This window comes from Schistocerca gregaria, chromosome 2 (assembly GCF_023897955.1).
Source record: "Schistocerca gregaria isolate iqSchGreg1 chromosome 2, iqSchGreg1.2, whole genome shotgun sequence".
Taxonomy (NCBI): Eukaryota; Metazoa; Arthropoda; class Insecta; order Orthoptera; family Acrididae; genus Schistocerca; species Schistocerca gregaria.
In genome coordinates, this window is record NC_064921.1 from 257733414 (window position 1) to 257752914 (window position 19501).

At 44.1% G+C, this 19501-nt stretch overlaps 1 protein-coding gene across 6 annotated transcripts in view; it reads left to right on the forward strand.

Moving 5' to 3' along the window:
• Positions 1-19501, forward strand: part of LOC126336813 (long-chain-fatty-acid--CoA ligase 4) — a 249793-nt gene that overhangs the window by 168733 nt on the left and 61559 nt on the right. The window contains exon 1 of one of the 6 annotated variants that reach the window (XM_050000867.1): positions 5320-5496. The exons of the other annotated variants lie outside the window; for them this stretch is intronic. The gene's annotated coding sequence lies outside the window, so the exon portion shown is untranslated. Of the gene's footprint in view, positions 1-5319; positions 5497-19501 lie in introns of those variants that run through there. 6 annotated transcript variants of the gene reach the window in all.

Sequence of the window (19501 nt, forward strand, 5' to 3'; positions counted from 1 at the left end):
AGCACTGATACGAAGTACGCCACGCGGGATTAGCCGAGCGATGTGGGGCGCTGCAGTCATGGACTGTGCGGCTGGTCCCGGCGCAGGTTGGAGTCCTCCCTCGGGCATGGGTGTATGTGTTTGTCCTTAGGATAATTTAGGTTAAGTAGTGTGTAAGCTTAGGGACTGATGACCTTAGCAGTTAAGTCCCATAAGATTTCACACACATTCAAACTTTTTGATACGAAGTACCCTCTGCCATATACTGTAGTTACTTGCTGAATATTAAGTACTATGGCTAGTGGGGAAGTGTCGGACTACAAATGGAAAACACGATGTTCAGTCACCGCTTGATCAGCATCTGGCGATTTGTATGGGGAATGTAAAGCAGCGTCGTGGTGTCAACTTCCTGTAACTAGATGGGTCAACAAGTACAGATCGGAGGAAGGCAAGAACATACTACCTGAAACCAACCAACCTGTGGGGTTGATGCCAAAATTGCTTACAGCTTCATGTGTTGTGTGTAAAGGCTTTGTCTCGTAGATAATTGGGGGTGAAGATAGTGCTTCATTGAGACTGCCTCTTGCTGGTGACATAGTTCGCTCTGGATGATGACCTGCAAGCAGAAGACAGGCACGTCGCATGTGACAGTGATGTGACCCTTCCGGGTTCGCTCGGCTGATCTCAGGTGAGGCTGTTCGTCCTCGCGAGACTGCGCCGAGCAGCCAAACACAGCCCGCGGCGGCGTTGTCAGACTCACGAGCCATCCGGCAACGTGAGCCCGCTTGCGCTTCCCGCCTTTGGGAACGCGCCGAGTGCGGTTGCTGTAGGTCTGGCCACCCACCTGCTCTACGAGCGTATCAAGTGGAGGGCTAGTGAGCCTCTCGGCACGAGCCACCTGTCAGATTTTCCAGCGAGCACAAAGGGCCCCCTGGATTCAGAGGGGGCGGTACTGTTGCTTGCGCAGCGGGGCGTACAGATATTCAGGCGACGCTCTTAACCACCATTATGGAGCATGTTGCTCACAGGTGTGGACGTTAATGAAATTGACCGAAAATGTCCATTTTTAATTTTTTTGAGTTCATGTACAAGAAGTTACCAAAGTGCCTGAAAAATAAATGCATGGTGCAACCTTTCTGCCACGCCCACTTTTTGAAGCAACACTCCAATACTAGTTCCGTGAACTAAGATTCCGTGGATTACATTTACAAGGAGATGCTTTCAAAAGGTATCCTGGATTCTGCCGAGCCCACTTACATGCTTTTGGTCGACCCTGAACTTCTAAAGTGTATTCATGACAGGATCCAGAATCTGAGTGTCTAAACTTACTCATACGGAAACGATGCTCTTAAACCACGTTTTCATCTGCTATAGTTCCCTGGTAACCCAGGGAGGGTGAAGGTATTAGCGAGAATGGACTTAAAGATAAGTAGTTTCATTCAAGCCCCCTTGAGAGATTAGCAGCAATTGTCTGCAGCTGTGAGGTCAACTGGAAAACTGCTAAAACCAGAAGAGAAACCGTGAAGGCAAAGAGGACCTATGATATAAATCTAGGGTCTTCTGAAGAGGTGACATAACGAAAAAGCGTAGACTTCAAATTGTTTTTTCTGAAAATTGTTCTTCAAAGTTTGTGTACCTTTTCTTCAGAATCTATAATTCTATAATTATGAAACTTTGTACACTTACTTCTATAAACCCAATAAGTCTGGCCTCAAGAGCAAATTTTCAAATTCTGAGTGTACGCTAAGATATGGGGAAAAGTCCTTTGAAGTTCACTTGAATGTTCATATAATACTTAAACAATTATAATTAAAATTGTTAAAATCTCCGATATTCAAAAAGCAAAGAGATTAAGCAGAGGAAATTTTGTGGAAATCTCTTGAATAGTTTGAGAAGAAAGTTATTTTTGAATATGTTTAAATCCCATTAAGTTAAAGGTATGCAATGCAGGAAACTTAACAGGAAGAGTTTATGATGTAATGCTTGTTACAATATTTTGTATCTTTTGAATGCTGGATTTGGTGCGTCTTTCAAATAGTTCTTTATGGTTTCCTTAAAGACTGGCATTAATATAGTGGCAAATTTGTACACAGGTGCGGGATACTTCCAAATCGCACAGCTATTAGAGAATAAAGTAGTGTGAAAACTAAATTGCCTCAAATGCCATTAATTCTAACAATGACCTCTGGATAATTTGTTGCTTGTGTCTGATCACTTGGATGAGTTCTTAGCCAGACCAGTATCGTACCAGCCAGGAAAAGGCACACATTCCCCTGTTGCCAAACGATTAAGAGTGTAAAGTGAAAACCGGCACACCACAGGAAGCTGAGTAAGGGAAGACAGAAACGATCCCTACAAAAATATTGCTTACCAATTTACCAAATGATCGTGAACAAATTTGAAAAAAGATTCCTCATACACGTGAAGACTTGTTCGCTTTGTGAAATACTGATAATAGTTAGTGCACACTTCGGTTTTATGTTGTGTAAAATGCTTTCAAAATTTTGCTATTCTTAAATTACATGGTATTCTCGAATCTTCGGAAGAAGATTTCAAATTTTTTAGTTCTGTGAATTAAAATTTCTTGGAGCGATGTGAAAAGAACTGCTTTAAACATTAAGGTTTGGTATATTTTATTGAGATTTGAGGTATCTGTTATGCTAAAATTCAGCGTGATGGCAAGTTTTGTGATGGAGGGAAGAAAAGGAGGGGATCGCAACAAACAATGACTCCTTGACTCAAACCCTGGCTCTGCTGCTGCCTCTACATTCCAGATGGATGCTGGTAAGGTTAAAATCCACTGTCAAAGTTCGTGAATCATCGAACTTGTGAAAGTAGCATACAAAAAAATATTGATACGTCCAGCGCTCACGGCCTGTCACATCTTGTCATAAAATACTTACTTAGCATCAGATGGTATTGCGACATAGCAAGTTGCTGCAGTGGTTGTCATTCTGGGCGTTTATTCTGAAGCCGTGCTCAGATCCCTGTCTAAATGCATGTTAGGTGGCCGTAGCTTCCCCGATGCTACTACAGCCCTCGCTCTCCAGTCTAAACATCAAGAGGACACTTCCATTTAGTTCAATCCGGGCTGATGTTGCGTGTCCACCTAATAGACAGCATGTTAAAATCCTAATTTTCTCCTCTCTGCTACTGGTGGTGCGTGAAGGTCATAACTCAGTAACTGCAGTTCACAGTAAGGTGTATAGTCGAGGAATTTTCAGAGCTACAGCTAGTGGTGAGATTGCCTAACGTGCTTTGAACGTCTTCACGAGTGCTGAAAGTATAAATTCTGCAGCAACACTGACCGTTAGCGATTTCATGTGAACGTTCCATGTGTGTTAATCAGATTCAGACCCATGGATTTAAATTTCCAGTCTAATTCCATTGAGCTTCGTACATATTTTCCTCTTCACATGTAAGGTGAAGCTGCCAACCCGAAGTTGGAACAAATTTGATGCGATGACAAGGGATGTTAAGTTACCGATATTTACAAAATATTGTCAGTTAAGACAGCGATGTTTCAATATCGTCATTAGATTTTGACAAAATGGCTACTGACTGCCAGTCAGTTTTTCATTTACACGAATATTTCTGAACGTAACTCAAGTGCAGTTGTTGAAAGACCAGAAACAGCATTTGGAAGTAGTCATAAATTGTCCATATGTTAAATTTGATAGCAAAAATACTTACTGAAAACTGACAGACTGCGAGAATTCATTACTGGTGATTTGGTTTAAAGAAATTGACGAGCTAAGAATCAACTTCACACTAATGAAGTATCCAACAGATGGAATTCAACGTTATCTATGATTGTGATTTGCAGCCGTATCCAGTGGCTCATTGTCATGCTAACAATAAGCGAAAATTGTAATCAGACGGATTCAGCGGCCAGTAAAAGTAGCTACTCATAAATTTGCGTAGAAAAGTACATTGCAAGCAGTAGTGCTAGCAATTGCTATGATTTTCAAACACCTGGCATGCATGCAATAGACTACGAAGAGTAATATAATAAATGAAAAGTATTGCTTTCATTTGAGCATGTTAATGTTAGCCACGTCAACGTTACTCTGTATTAATTTCAAAAACAGTTCCAAAATATTGTAGCGTGCTCGAAGGCAATTGAAACCGTTAAGGGTTCGCTTGCAGCTGTTGAAACAGTCAGAATGGGCAACACCTGGATGCGTTACGGGAAAAGAGGTAAACCAAATTAGATTTATAAGCGAACGTTTTAAAGCAGCACAAAAGAATTGCCAACTAGAGCAGAAAAGGACGTAGATGGACAGTTGTTACGAGAAATGTTACAGAGCTTCAAGAAGTTGGCTTAGAACGTAATCACACATCGGTACTAACTAGAAATTCGTTGTCATTTCTGTATTCATTCACTGATATTCATATTACTAGACGTATTTAAAAGTTGCCCTTTAAGCCATTATATAAATTAATCATTTAACCTAGATGTCCGCCCACCCCCCCGTATGAGTGGTCAGCAGGACAAAATTCAGTCCTAAGGACCCGGTTCGATCCCGGCTGGGTCGAAGATTTTCACCGCTCAGGGACTGGGTCATCTCCATCGACGCGCAAGTCGCCGAAGTGCCGTCAAATTGAGACTTGCACCGGGCGAACGGTCTACTCGACGGGAGGTCCTAGTCACACGACATTTCTATTTAACTTAGATGTTAAAAACATTGTTTTGGAGCAATCGATGAACTCAGCGTGGATGATTTGCCATCAGACAGCGCCAGTTCGAATCGGTTTACCCAGCCGGTTATAGAGAAAATAGGCGTGAAAGAAATGTTGCTGATTGGAGCAAAAATCTTTCATACTACTAGAACAGTTAGATTAATGCGTTATATTCCACTCAGATAGGTTCCATCAGCGCAACGAGATAGCAAATAGTAGGTAGCGGGTAATAATAGGACTGCATTTAATTACTCGAAAGGTGCGCGGTGACGTAAGTAAAAATTAACACTGGAGCATTGCGTTGTAGTCTGAAGTCATTGTAGCCGACGGCAGATAGTTATATGGGCTTGGTCAGCAAAGTGGTGGAATTATCTGCGTGTGAATGACTAGGCTGCGAAAAAGTCCTGTAATTATTGACAGCTAAATAGCGGCGTAAGCTCGCGTTAGTGACTTGCATCGTGCCGCAAAATACGTGTTGCCGGAAGGTCCTTCTGTTAGGTTTTATCCTTGGCGTGTTCCCCATAAAACAAAAGACGTGCGAAAATACGATGTAATAGCGAAGTGCGCGTCCTGTGGGGACGGCCCCAAGGCGGCGCGGTGAGCATGGAGGGTATTGTTTTAGATGTCACGGAAAGCCGCTTTGTACGTCGTTGCGTGTCGCGTTTGTCGGTCCGACGTGTACAAAAGCGCGTTTCGTTCCTTTCGGAGCTCTGTGCATCGTTGCGTCGACTGTCGGGCAGTTCGTATCAGAAGCATGCTCCTGGGTAAACGAGATACGCCTATCTCCTAAGAGGCTCTTCACAGGTAGCTCTCGTTTTGGAGATAACCGTACAGGTATGTTTTGTAACAGTGCCTTTTGAGGGAACTGGAAGAGAAGCTGAGATAAGCCGCACTGAATTGCTCCAGAGAGCATTTCTAGCTGAACTGCATCTGCGGGAATGTCTTTAATACTAAATCATTAGCGGCTAGCGTGTAAGAAATTTTGATTTGGCTTTCTGTGGGATTCACATTGCTATTTAACGGATTTCACACTGCATTTCTATAAACATTCATGGTGCAATTGTTGGTGTGCTTTGAATTTCACAGTTGAAAACTCTGTAATCCGTAAATCGCGGCATTGCCTGTCTCGACGTCGGGCGTGAGAAATTCATCGCCACTATTACGTCTGGTACTGGTTAACTGAGTGGTCAGCACGACGGAATGTCAATCCTAAGGGCCCGGGTTCGATTCCCGGCTGGGTCGGCGATTTTCTCCGCTCAGGGACTGGCTGTTGCCCTAATCATTTAATCCCCATCGACGCGCAAGTCGCCGAAGTGGCGTCAAATCCGGCGAACGGTCTACCCGACGGGAGGCCCTAGTCACAACATATTTTAGCACTATTACGGCATCGCCAGTATCCTGTGGATTATAAAATGCGTACGGGTTGGGAAAATTAGATGAGTCTATAGTTCGTAGGGTGTGGGAGAGAACTCTACCAACAGCAAAATAAATTTCTGTATGCCATCGCGATCTCTGACGAGGATCGTTTATCAGGCATTCCATAGAACCTGGTCAGTGCAATAGTTAAGTCTGTTTTCCTAGGCAGAGTTCAAAGCTAGAATGTTTAAATATTGACATATCGTAAACCATATACGAAACTAGGGTCTTCAGTGAAGTAAAACACGTGTAGACAGAATGAATTCCCGGACCGAAAGTGCTATTATTTACACAATCATTGAATATTCCAGAATATGCAACCATTATAAATTTAAATAAACCTTCCAGAAATACTAAATATTTACTGCTCATCGGGTTTGAACTGGCGACCCGTAGTACAGCTTGCGGCAATATATTATACGATCGTCATGTAAATAAATCTTTCCTGGCACTTCAGCGTGAGATGTCACTCTGTGATGACATAGTGCGAGTCTTTATGCTTATTGTACTACTACGAAATTGTAGTTTGGTCTACGCAGATTGTCATATTCTTAGCTGTTTTTTATCCATACTGTAAGCGTCACGTAAGATTCCTGCAATCCATCAGCCAGTTTGGACTCGCATAGTTTTCGAGCTAATCTTGCAATGCGTTAATCTATTGTGTGGCTATCTCGCACGTCAGCGCACATGTCAAGTTTGCCATGCGACATAGTATCGTGAAACTGTGTAATTGCAATTATGTGCGTAAAAGTTGCGCCTTAAAGCGTTAAATTTCGTGGAATTATTTTACTGTTGCTGTTATGTTTGCGTGAAAATGTCTAGGGAAGAAAATGTTGAATTCTCCATAGAGCCAACAGTTGAGAACGCAATCAATGCCTGGTGCTCGGAGGTTGTTCACACCTCTACCATAGATTCTGAGCTACTCATCCTCGACTGTAAACGTCAGTCATGTGGTCAGTGGTTTTAGGCTTTAGTGTAGGTGAATTTAGAAGAAAAACAGTGAATGTAACCGCAACTCGCACATTCCAAACGCGATTTTCTGTACTCGCGGATTAGTGTCCAATTACGAATTGCACTAATACTTTTATAGAAAGATAAATTTAAAAAGTTAATTTGACGAGTAACGATGTCGGCGACGTTTACTGAAAATAAACATTCATTCTGGACGGAAAGCAGGCGCCTTATTTTACGTTGCAGGAAGTGCAAGAAACCCAGTCTACCATAGCGGGCAACGTTTTCTGCGCGCGCGTCAGAAGACCACGCGGTTGCGTGATGTAGTGTGCTCCCCCTCCTGTTGCGGTAGAACGCCAGATACCGTGGAAATATTCCCACATGATCGCAACAAGTACTCCCACAGTTGGTGTTATTGCAGCAATTTCGTACGAATTATTTAAAGTGCACGTCTAAACTGCTAGAACCATTCTCGTGAACAGTCGATGCTATTTCAGTTAGTGTGGAAGACAGTAAAAGCACAAAGGACGTCAAATAGCACCAAGGACGTCAAATAGCACCGTCTATTCACAATGATGTCGGATTCCTACTTATTCAGATTTTCCTGTATAAACCTTAAAGTAAAACTGGTGCATAACTCGTTTGCATTACGTTTGTGGAACATCAGTTTCGGTCTAGCTGCTAAGTGTCGGAGCCCTTCAGTAGCAGGGAGAAGCATTTCGCAGAGATGCCACAAATAGATCTGAAGCAGATAAAATGTGGGGCATACTGTATATGCAGTGTTAACTGGGAGAAGAGTGGGAAATTTTCGCGCTCAAACGCAACGATCAGTAAAGCCACAAAGGAATGAGACATTAGCTGACAGTACGCTTTGATTTATATCAATACGGCAAGTTGAAAATGTGTGCCAGACAAGGATTCGAACCCGGGTGTCCTGTTCATACAGGTGCGCTGACCACTATGCCATCTGGACACAATGGTTGCCATTTGGACATCGTGGTCGCAACAACAGGGACTAATCTAGCACGCCTCTGTCTAGGAAGCAGGAGACGTGGCAGATTAATGTAAATGAATACCCACTGACAACGAATTTCTGTAATTTCATTGTCTTGACTCATAGTGACTGCAGGATCAAAATGGTATCTTTTTCAAACACGTACGAAAGAACCCAACACATTATTTGACATCAAATGTACACGAAACACTAATTTGCAGGTCTGAACAACACTATCTTCTTTGTATAGGTACACGGTATATACACACTGATATTAAGTATTTTCCATCAGGTATGTTCATTTGAGTATGGTGGCTCCTCGGCGAGGAGCAGCTAGGTGAAGGAGTAACAGTTCAGTAGAAATAACTGTGATCAAAGTACACGGACACTTGGCGGGAAATGACTTAAGTTCGTGGCTCACTCTATCGGTAATGGTGGAATTCATTATGGTGTTGGCACACCCGTAGCCGTGATGACAGCTTCCACTCTCGCAGGCACACCTTCCGTAAGGTGCTGGAAGGTTTCTTGGGGAATGACAGGATTCTGTGCAGGCCAGTTAATTACAGGCTTGTTATTGTCGTGTAACCACTCAGTCACAGGCCGTGCATTATGAACGGGTGCTCGATCGTGTTGAAAGATGTAATCGCCATCCGCGAATTGCTCTTGAACAGTGGGAAGCGAGAAGGTGCTTAAAAAATCAATGTAGGCCTGTGCTGTGATAGTGCCATGCAAAACAAGGGGTACAAGCCCTCTCCATGAGAAACATAACCACACCATAACACCACCGCCTCTTAATTTTTCTGTTGGTACTACACGGTAGCATGACATTCGCCGGCCATTCGCCATACCGACAATCGGATCTCCACATTCTGTACCTTGATTCGTGACTTTACATAAAATAACTATTTGCTCAATCGTGGGTCGACTCTAGGGAGGCTACACACCACCTCTCCCCCCGCGTCTGAACTTCACGCAATCAGAGATTGCCACCATGTGGCGTTCTTCCTTATGCCTCTCCAAGCGGGAATCTTAATTCTTCGCCGTCTTCGTGTTGGCCGTATTAGTTTGACCCATGGCTTTTTATTTAACGAGCCGCCCCTTTGTTGTTGCGGGGCTCCCCTCATGGTGATCAATGAAATCAATATTGTTGCTGCACTGCCTCGGCCCTTCGCAGTAAATATGACCGCACGTCTTCCTTGTCTCAGGTGCTAGCGTGCAATACTCGCATGGTTTTTTCCTCGAAAGTGATTTGTCCTCTGGGGTATACGTTCTTGAAATGTTCTCTTCAATTAGCATAGGCGTTAGTTATGGATGCCTTGACATTGACTCAACACCGGGCAGATTCTCCCCGCCTTTTACCTATATTTCGTCTGGTCTATTGCAATGTTTTGTTTCGCCTTCTCTTGTCTTCCTGTGGTGTTGTCCCCGTTGTATCGTAATGATGGTATGGTGCGGGTGACGGCGCTGATGCCACTCCGCGAGTAACGTTTCTGGGGCCCTACTGCTCTCCCCATTTCCACCACCACCCCCGTCCTGTTCTTTCCTTTTCCTGCTGCCGAGACGTCCCTTTTCCCTATGTTTGCACGTTATCCCGCCATCTTGACTAGACTGTCCTGCTTGTATTCTTCCTCCATTGATTTATGCCATATTCTATAGTGAGATGTAGTCCCCCCTCCCAATCAACGAAGTGCAACTCGGTAAAGGCGCCAATTCACACGCTGACTGGATCTGCTACCAACAACAAATCAGATTCGTGAGTCCACAGGTAGAACCGTAAAGCTTATACTCCCCTTCGGATTGTAATGCTGGATCTGGACCTTCGTGGCGTCTCCGAATAGTTTTCGAACAATCTTAGAAGGTACGAGCATACCTGTCAATTTTTCATGATGGTTTCACATTTGTGAAACTGCGGTTTTGCCACTATGGCAGTATTAACATTGAAAAGCGTTAGCACAGTTATCGGAATGGAAACACGCACGGTGCGGTCTTTAGGCGAAATGAGAGGCTTGACAGTGGACTTAGTTCCTCTACGACAAAAATATCGATATCGAGGTTCTATATGTTTTCGTGGGAGCGCCTGAAATTGCCGGAGCTCCAGCCACGTTGTAGCACCGGCAGCCTTATTGCGCTGGGCTGTTGCGCCGTGCGCAGTTCACGGAGTGCAGATGTTCCGTGCGGGCAGGAGCAGTTCCTCGGCGCCGGCTGCATAAGAACCGGCAGAGGTGAGAGGCCCCGTTAGCGGTGCCGCCGCTGCTGTCCCGCTTTCTGCAGCCACGAGGCGAGCGACAGCTGCGCTCTGCTCACATCCCACGCGCCACATTCTGCGGTTGCACGCCGCCGCCTAGCGTCTCACCGTTGCCTCGGTTGTCGGTGTAGGGCCCCCAGCTTAGCAGGTAACTCAAAAAAATATAACTGTTCAGGAGACTCTGAGTTTCGGCATGTCTCTGGTGAGGAAAACACATCTATGCGGATGTGAAAAATCCTATATTCATAAGTCTAAACCATCACCGCCCTGTCAACACAGCTTTTGCTTCGTTTAAGCCGCTAGTACACATGTAATTTCGTCAAGTTTCAAAGTGACACCTGCATTTACTTTGTGTTATGTATTTATATATGCACAGGAAGACTAGTTGGACATTTCCCATCTGCAGCCGCCGTTTTGATGAAATTTTACATTTCAACCAGTTTCGGTGACTCGGTAAATTTTCAGGTCTAAATGTATAGACAGTAAAGACATAAACTTACCAACCATTCAAATAGAGGCAGATTAGACAAAATAAGAATCAAGGACAATACTATGTAAGTGAATTTACAGTAATCATTTGATATAAACAGTCGCAACCAGTCACCTAAAATATAGTGTACCATAACAAATTTCCACTCGATAAATTGTAAAATTCTGCTATTTATTAATAAAATCATTAAGTATTCCAGGATTCAAAATATCAGATAAACTAAACGGCAAAATCCTAAAGTACCTACCAATCTACGGAAATAACAGTAGAAAAGATAGAAGTATAAAAGAAACATCAAAAATAAACGAAAGAAATATGCATCTATGTGCAAACAGTCCTTGCAGAAGGGCGGGATATCTAAATGTCAATATAAGTAAAGCTGTCAAAATGACAGCATAAATATGTATTTCATAAAGTCCCGCAGACCATCCATTACAAGGATGAACATACAAGAAATGTTTCATGAATTCACCTTACAGTTCATGGCAAATAGTGCATTAAATATAGCGCAAACGTAATCACGTGAGGCTGCATTTTTAGCCCTGCTGTCCCCCGAAGGACGGCTTGATCGGCCTTTCCTCCTTACTCAGTTCCAAAATTGCCCTGTGTTGTAACTGTATTTGTTTCACTGATCCTATTAGGCATCACTTACCGATTTCGTTGACCTCGTACAGCAGGTGGGGGGCGTTGTTGGGTGCGGATTGCCCCTTCAGGAGCATAAGCTGAGGCGGGCCTAGAATTGCTCCCACCTGACTTCTATCCCCACCATACCATATTCTATCAAGAGTTTCTCGAATTATTCTTGAGTCACAGAGGTTTGCTCTCTCAAATACCCGTAATCCGTCCATAGAGCTACATTACAGATGTTACCAATATAGATTTAAAGAGGTGGGCGGGAGCTGACTGTCGCGCTTGAGCACTTACTTCAGAGCCTTTCAGGTTATAGATCAGTGCCCTGTGGAGATAAATATCTGAATATTATTTAGGAACAGTCCTAAAAAGCGACATGAAATGTGCCGATTACGAAGTATCGGGAGGAGAATGGGAGACTAATTTCTTGAAAGGGTTCTACGAAAATGGAGTACATCTGTAAATGAAATTGTTATAGAAAAATAGGGGAAAGTGTCGCTCATAATACGTCAGTTGGGCTGTCAGTCATTAACACGAAGGCGTTTATCGAAAACTTCAATCCCACGAAATTTCAATCGAGATGTCTCCTTCGTTCGTGAAAATAGCGATGCCTACCGACGAAGGGAGAAATGATCAGCTTAATAAAATAAATGAGCCCACGCGGGAGATTTTACTTCTTCCCGCGCGCTGTCTGAGTGAAACGGTAGAGAAATAGATAGTGGTCAGGTGAAAAATATGCCAGGCACGTGTCAATTGCAGAGTAGTCACGCAGATCTAGTAAGCGCTAACTAGACGATAATGCAAAGAATTCTGGATGACTTTCTCCCGTTTTTGTACCTCTTATGGAGTCATGATCTGATATAGAACGAATTCTTATAGGCGATGCTAGGATCGAAAGCCGGTATAGCCCTTGCAGAATTGCAACTCAGATGCTGTGGGAACTTAAAATGGGAATTGTTAGAAGAAAGATCTTGTGAAACCCTGTTCAGTAAATTTAGAGAACCCATACTGGAAGGAGGTTGTTCCTGTTTCCGTGCGACCATCGTGTCAGGGATCATGACAATGCTATAAGCGAGAATAATGCGCGTACAGAGGCTTGGAGTAACTTCTCCCTCGCTCCGCACGCGAACTGAATACGACGGCAAATCACTAACGTTGGCACGAGGGACGTTCGTCGTGCACTGTACAGTGAATTGCGCGTACAAGTTTCCGTGTTCATTTTCGCAGCTACTCTTCTCGTCCCAGCTGTCTCGTTTCTTTGCGATCACTTTTGATTTGACGTCTTGTGATCGTATGTTAGTCAAAGGCAACATATTCCCTTGGGAGTATCAGATATAAGGAAATCTGATTTAAATTTGTTTCTGTGAAATTTCCTATGCGTTAATTTTTATTGTTGCAGTAACCTCAGTCTAACATTATTCTGGCTTCACCAAGAATAACGGAAATGGTTCTGTGAAACTACGTAACTTCTTGAGAACATTCAGCACGAACTAGACTGTTCGTCATGAGCCACCTGGCTTACCAGACTACCTTCGTGCATCGCGAAATCTCTTGTAACACGTACAGACATAACGTGCGCCCTGATCCTTTGAAACGTTTCTAGCTTATCCTCGCATAGTAAGCAGTGATTGCTGCACGTTACATTCTGTGACTGAGAGGGCACAGACGAGCATGAAACTTAATTCGCTCCGCGAACATTAAAGAAAATAACGGTCACTTGACAATATCCAGGGTGCCAGTGTTGAGTCATTCTGGGACCTTCATGGTGGAATAGTAACAACTTACCATAGCCCACCGAGCAATGTGGCGCAGTGCTTATCTCGCTGGATTCCCATTAGGAAGGACGATGGTTCAAAACCATCTCTTGTCATCCAGATGTAGATTTTCATTTTCCTAATTAGACAAATGCTGTGATGGACCCTTTGAAAAGTTAACACCCGATTTCCTCCCCCATTTTAATAGGAGCTTGTGCTCCGTACCTTACGACATCGTTGTCGACAGGACGTTAAACCCTAATCTTTCTTCCCACCTTCCTTCATCTTACACATTCAGTGGGCCTCGTCAGAAATTATTCCCCCTTTCTCGCCGTTGGAAGGTAAAGCCGTGAGCAACAGATTCCGGAGACTCGGTGCTGTTCATGACATTAACAACCATACGACAGGCGGTGATCTTCAGAGTAACTCGGCCGGCTCGATTGAAAACTAGATGTGGCGCACGAACGTCGTACGTTTCCCGCGCTTGCATGAAGTTGAGGCAGGTCTGTGCTAGTTCCATGGTCGCCAGTTACGTATTTGGAGATTGAGCTTCCATATTAAAATACGAATGCGATAAGGACGGAGTATCTGTTACAGGAACCAGAGGTGGTGGTGGCGTGACGCTTATCGTGCAACGAATGGTATTACATTTCACGGGAAGCCAGCACTAAACTGGCGCGATCTAGATTCAGCCTTCCGTGTCACACCAGTGAGCGCCCGGTATTCCCGCTGCCGTCCGTAGACATCGCGGGCAGAGCATGGCGGAAAGCATTTGCCAGGGGCTGTTGGCTGGGGCATGGTATTAGAAGACTTCAGATCTGTTCGTACACATTAAGTAGGTTCTGAATCTCACTACACGCACACAAGAATAAGCGAAGCTAGTCTTAGTACAGGACGTGAATCGGTGCAAAAAATTTTCAGAAGGCTGTGTTAATGTAAATTCCTCGCAAACATGAATGGGATTCGTTTAGCCTATGATCCTAGTTACGGTAACTGGTTCCAATCGTCGTAGCGTAAGAAATTTAATAAAAAATCTAGGACTAGAGAACTTGGTTATTGATACTAGGTTTTCTGCCACTCTCATTCCGAACTGAATCTTCCACTGAGCTATATAGAAACATGCTCGTTGATTAAAACTTCGTGCCTGGTCGGGTGAAATACTATCTGGAAACAATTCCCGAGGTTGTTGATAAGCACGCAGTACTCCTTATTCCGGGCATAGTTTCGCATAGTATGCGGGAGAACTATTAAATTTGGAAGCTAGGAGAGATGCTGGCAGAAGTGAAGCTGAGGACAAGGCTAGATAGCAGTCGGTAAGAGAATCGCCTTTCGCGGTCGCTGTATTAGTCTCGTAGGATTTTTAAATTGCTGAGCATCCTTTCCCGGAGGGAGACATTATGAAACCGTTTTCCCACCCGCCCATCTATCGGTAGATTAAGCTGTACTGCCCCTTTTGGTGTTTACAGAAGTTTGTTGTAGCTCCAAAAGTTTTGTCTTCTCTGTTAATTAACAAGAACGACACGGTACTAGACCAGCTTTAGTTGCTGAAGTAAACTAAAGCCGGCAGTTTTGGTGTAAACGGAAAGACTCGCACCAGGCCATGAGCGCTACAATGAGGCTTTGCTAAGATTGCGACAGTTTCTACTCATTTGGCAAATACACCTGTGAATCTGTCGCGTTCTGCTTAATAGTGTGGAAGACAGTAAAACTAAACCTAAATGAGTGGAATGTAATGTTTCCAGGGCAGTTTGTGTACCTCAAAACCACGGATTTAAACGTTCGTGGCTGTAGGACGGTAGCTTGTTTAGAAGGTAGAAATACAGAGATGGTAAGTGAGCGTGCGTGGGTGGTTCAGCCAGCAGCAGAATGTAACTCTCCCAAAAATTTATTACCTAGTTATGCAACTTACTTAATTCTGTTCGGCAACAACTAAACGTATGCTACTTAGATTACAACGAAAATCCTTGTCAAGTTGTCTTCAGTTTCATTGGCATCACATAGGCAGCCAGACAGCGCTATAGGCATGCATCGGCCAGGAATCCCCGGTGGTGACTGGTTCGCACGCTGGACCTACGTTCTAGCAGTCCCCGTATATTTAGACGTATCTTGACTGCTTCCTCCCAGAAATAGACGGCGCCTTGGAGGCGCTTGCCGCACTAGTCACCTTGCTGCATTGTTAATGAGACAGGTTAGCCCTGGTGACGCTGCTGTCACACTGAAAACGGTGCACATTGGCCAGTTATTCAAAACGTAGGAATGTATTCTCAAAAGTTTGGCCTGGTTGCGTGAGTGTCGCATTGTGTATCCATATTCGTGGGAGTCAATCCATGACTGTTAGATTTCTATGGAATTACTTAGTACAACCAGTTCACAGCCGCGCCAAATGACTTGAATGAAATATTTCTTGTATCAACTGTTCTTAACTCACATTTGTAATGAGTCTTACACAGCCACAACCCGCGCCGCCTCATCCCTCTATCCATGCTGATTTTAATTGCAGCACTTCTTACCTCTCAAGAGTAATATAGGCAGTTGGTCATCTTGACGTTACACTGGTGGCGCTTCTGCTTTGTTACATAATAAACCAATAGATGGCTACAAAACGTCCGGTGGCATAACACATCCTATTAACAGTATGTGATAATCGACATCGCTCAAAAAAAAAGGCACAGGTGCAGCGTTGGTGACAAGTGGAATCTTACCTTACGAAAATTTACTTTAAAATCATAATTGACGATCATTCGCACGAAGTACTAATACGCAAGCTCTTTGCTGTATTTCTGAGGAAAGACTTAGAAGTGCTCCTTATCGTTCGCGTGCATGAACCTGATACCATGAGCAAATATAAGACTGATAAGCTAGAGGTTAACAGGCCTCACAAAAACAGAAATTTCATAGCAGTTCCCAATACGAAAACGACGTGAAATAACGCTTCATTGGTGTCATGTTATCACTTTAATGTTATGGCGGCGCTCCCTTAAAGGCAATCAATCTTCGACAATGCATGTTGGGCGCATTCAAAAGTCGAAACCTTTGGTCGGATGTTGGGAGCGCTTGGCACCGAACCGAGTGACGTAATCCCAGCCGGCTAGATGCGAACAAAATAAACTGGACTGTGCACGAGAGCCGCAGAGCGCAGCAGAGCAGGCGTCCTAAATGTCGCACATTCGTGGTCTTCAGTTAGTACTTAAGGAGAAACTTAATTTCACGAGTCAGCTATTCACTTCATTACAAACTTTTGAAAACTTCTCCCTTGTGGTATAAGGTTTCGAAATTGTCTTCAACAAATGTAATTACACATCGAAGAAAATAATTTAGGTGGACAAGTAAATGAAGGTGGTTAACAATATTAAGACTTCCGTGAACCACTCACGTCACTAAGGCAACGATGAAATGGATATACTATTTTTCATACCCTAGTTCCACTCAGAATACTAGGTGTACTACCATATTACTGAGAAAGATGGAATTCAGTGCTGCTTCTAGTGTAACGCATTTAATTATTGATAAAGTATAAAAAAATGAGCTAGTTTTGTAATAACTCAGTTCTTGACGGGACGTAAGTCATGCCACTACGTCCGGTTTCTGTCAAGTTAGTGCCATCGTTAATCTATATGTGAAACCTCTGGCTGTTTCATCGTGATGATGAATGCAGACAGATAAGATTGGCGAAAACTTAGTAAAAGACTAAAATTAGATTTTATTAAAATGAAAATTGAAGGCCGCTATACAGACGAGCTCGGCGTACTATTTCAAGCATATTTTTACTACATCACTAGTAGCATTAGTTTCCAGACGACCATATGGCGATTATAGGCGTATGCTGTTTGGGATACCTAAAGTCCCGTAGTTCCGAAGGAACACTGAATATTAGTCTGTTGTACACAACGAAAATACACCCGTCAGTAGACTGGTGATGCTTTACTTTGCTCCGGAAGAAGACAGAGTGAATACTATACATCGTCCGAACACGCCTTAAAGGCCCAACGGCACCGACCGGCCATCGTGTCATCATCCGCGCTTATGCGTTACCAGATGTGGATATGGAGAAGTATGTGGTCAGCACACCGCTTTCCCGTCAATTGTTAGTTTTCGTGACCGGTGCCACTACTTCTGTCAAGTAGCTCCTCAATTAACCTCAAAACGGCTGAGTGCACCCCACTTGCCAACAGCATTCAGCATTCAGCATTCAGCAGTCACCGTTCAGCAGTCACCGACGGTAAGTGCTAGCCAAGCGAGTGGATATTAGAACACAAAAATATTAGTTCTTTGTTATAACACAGATAAGGATTACTTAACTCTAATCCATTTCCACGGGAGTCACGATCATTTAGAACCCTCTAAACATCGGCGTCACTGGATATGGACAAAAATCTGAGTACATGGAACAGTTTGCACATAGTTCTGCCTAATACGGTGACCACACAGCTGGCCTGCTAGAAGACGATGCTGTCGTCTCCCTCGATATCGCGGACTGCTGAGCGTTCTGCGCTCGGTCGTAAAAAGGGCAGTTGCGGCGGCCCAGCGAAAATTTTATGGGCTTCGCTAAGCCGGTGTCGCTCATTCGTCGATACGGCGTGCAGCGGCTATCTTTTGTGTTCGTGTTGGGAGGTATCAACCTTGCTTAGACAACACGCTCTCCGGACGAAACAGCGTTCAGAGTAGTTGCCTAGAAGGGTGAGGAGATTCTAGTTTCGGAACCAAAATACCGCATTCCGGCTGTTTTTTCATTTAGTCAGACGCGTAACTCAAACGTGTTAATAGTACAGAAAAATTCACTATACTGCGATTATAGCGACTGTGACCAGAAATTTGTACTGCGGTAGTACCCAAAACTCGCGAATTTATTGTGATGTTTAAGTGCTGTAAAGCAGTCTTAAATAGCAGAATGTGGAATTCAACAGCTGTTAGACATCAATTAAATACGGTAAACGATTAATTTACTTGGTCCACAAATTGCAGTAGATTGCATACACTTTAAACGTCTAACATGAAATGCCTTCTGCTAAAGACGCCGAACGTGTTAAACTTATTAAAGATGTCCACTTTGGGGCGGACTGCGGATCTCGTGCACAGCCCTGTTTATTTTGTTCGTATCTCGGCGGCTGGGGTTACGCCATTCGTCGTAGTAGTCGTACACAGGCAAAACAAGAACAGCTCCCGCGAGGACTGAAACCGACGCGAAGTGGGACTGTATGGTTTAGTTTCTCGGCTTTAGACTCAAAGGTACGTGGAGAAAGCAGCCGCTTAGTGTGGCGCCACAGTCCAGTAATTACGTAATTCACCTGCCTCGATCGATACTATGGGTCGTAGTCAGTTATGGGCGGCGCTTGGCGTGCGCACACGGGGCTTCCCTCCGCAGTACCGCCACGGTATTGCTGTTCCTCATACCGCGCGCCAGTGGCCGATACCCCTGTAATTGAAAACTTTCCTCTGCGGGGTGAAACTTAACTCTTAAACTTCGGAAGTTCTCCGGGTTAGCATCTAGACTCGTGGCTCGTTATTGTATGATTTTTTCCCCTCTTTTTACCCAGTTACCTTTGGATCTTTGGAAATATAAACTTCACAACCGTGAGAAAGCTTCTAATATTAGAGCATGAAGACGTACAACGTGCAAGAACAGTGCAGCACCATCTCCGCACCAACTACCAGTGACAGTCACCGCGTGTATTACACCCTTACAGATCGCTGTCGTACACGTAAGATACATTCTCACATTGCATTTAGTACTCTTGGGTCCCCTCATTTTTGTTTTTACAGCGTAGTTAACGATTCAAGTTACACGCAGCAGTAAGGACAGGTTTACTGACGTGTTGGCCGATATTCAGGTCGTGTTTGGGCTCTCAGGGCTGCGGAAGAGCTGTAGAGCCCCTCTGTGCTCAGCTGTTTCCGCAGCGACGTATTTTGTGTATATGCACTGACGTCACACGTCGCGGCATACCTCCTAATATCGTGTCAGACCGCTTTTGCCCGTCGTAGTTCAGCAACTCGACGTGGCATGGACTCAAAACGCCGTTGGTGCACCCCTGCAGAAATACTGCCGCTGTAGCCGTCCATAACGGAAAGCGTTGCCGGTGCAGCATTTTGTACACTGACTGCCCTCACTATGTCCTCTAAATGTTCTATGGTATTGGGCGATCTGAAAGACCAGACCATTAACTCGGTTTGTTCAGAATTTTCTTAAAAACAACCGCGAATAAATGTGGCCCGGCAACGTGGCGCAGTGCCATCCACAAAAATTGCACTATTTGGGAACATGAACTCCATGAATCGCTGCAAATGGTATCCATGTAGCCGAACGTAACAATTTCCAGTCAATGGTCGGTTCACTTGGACCGGAAGACCCAGTCCATTGCATG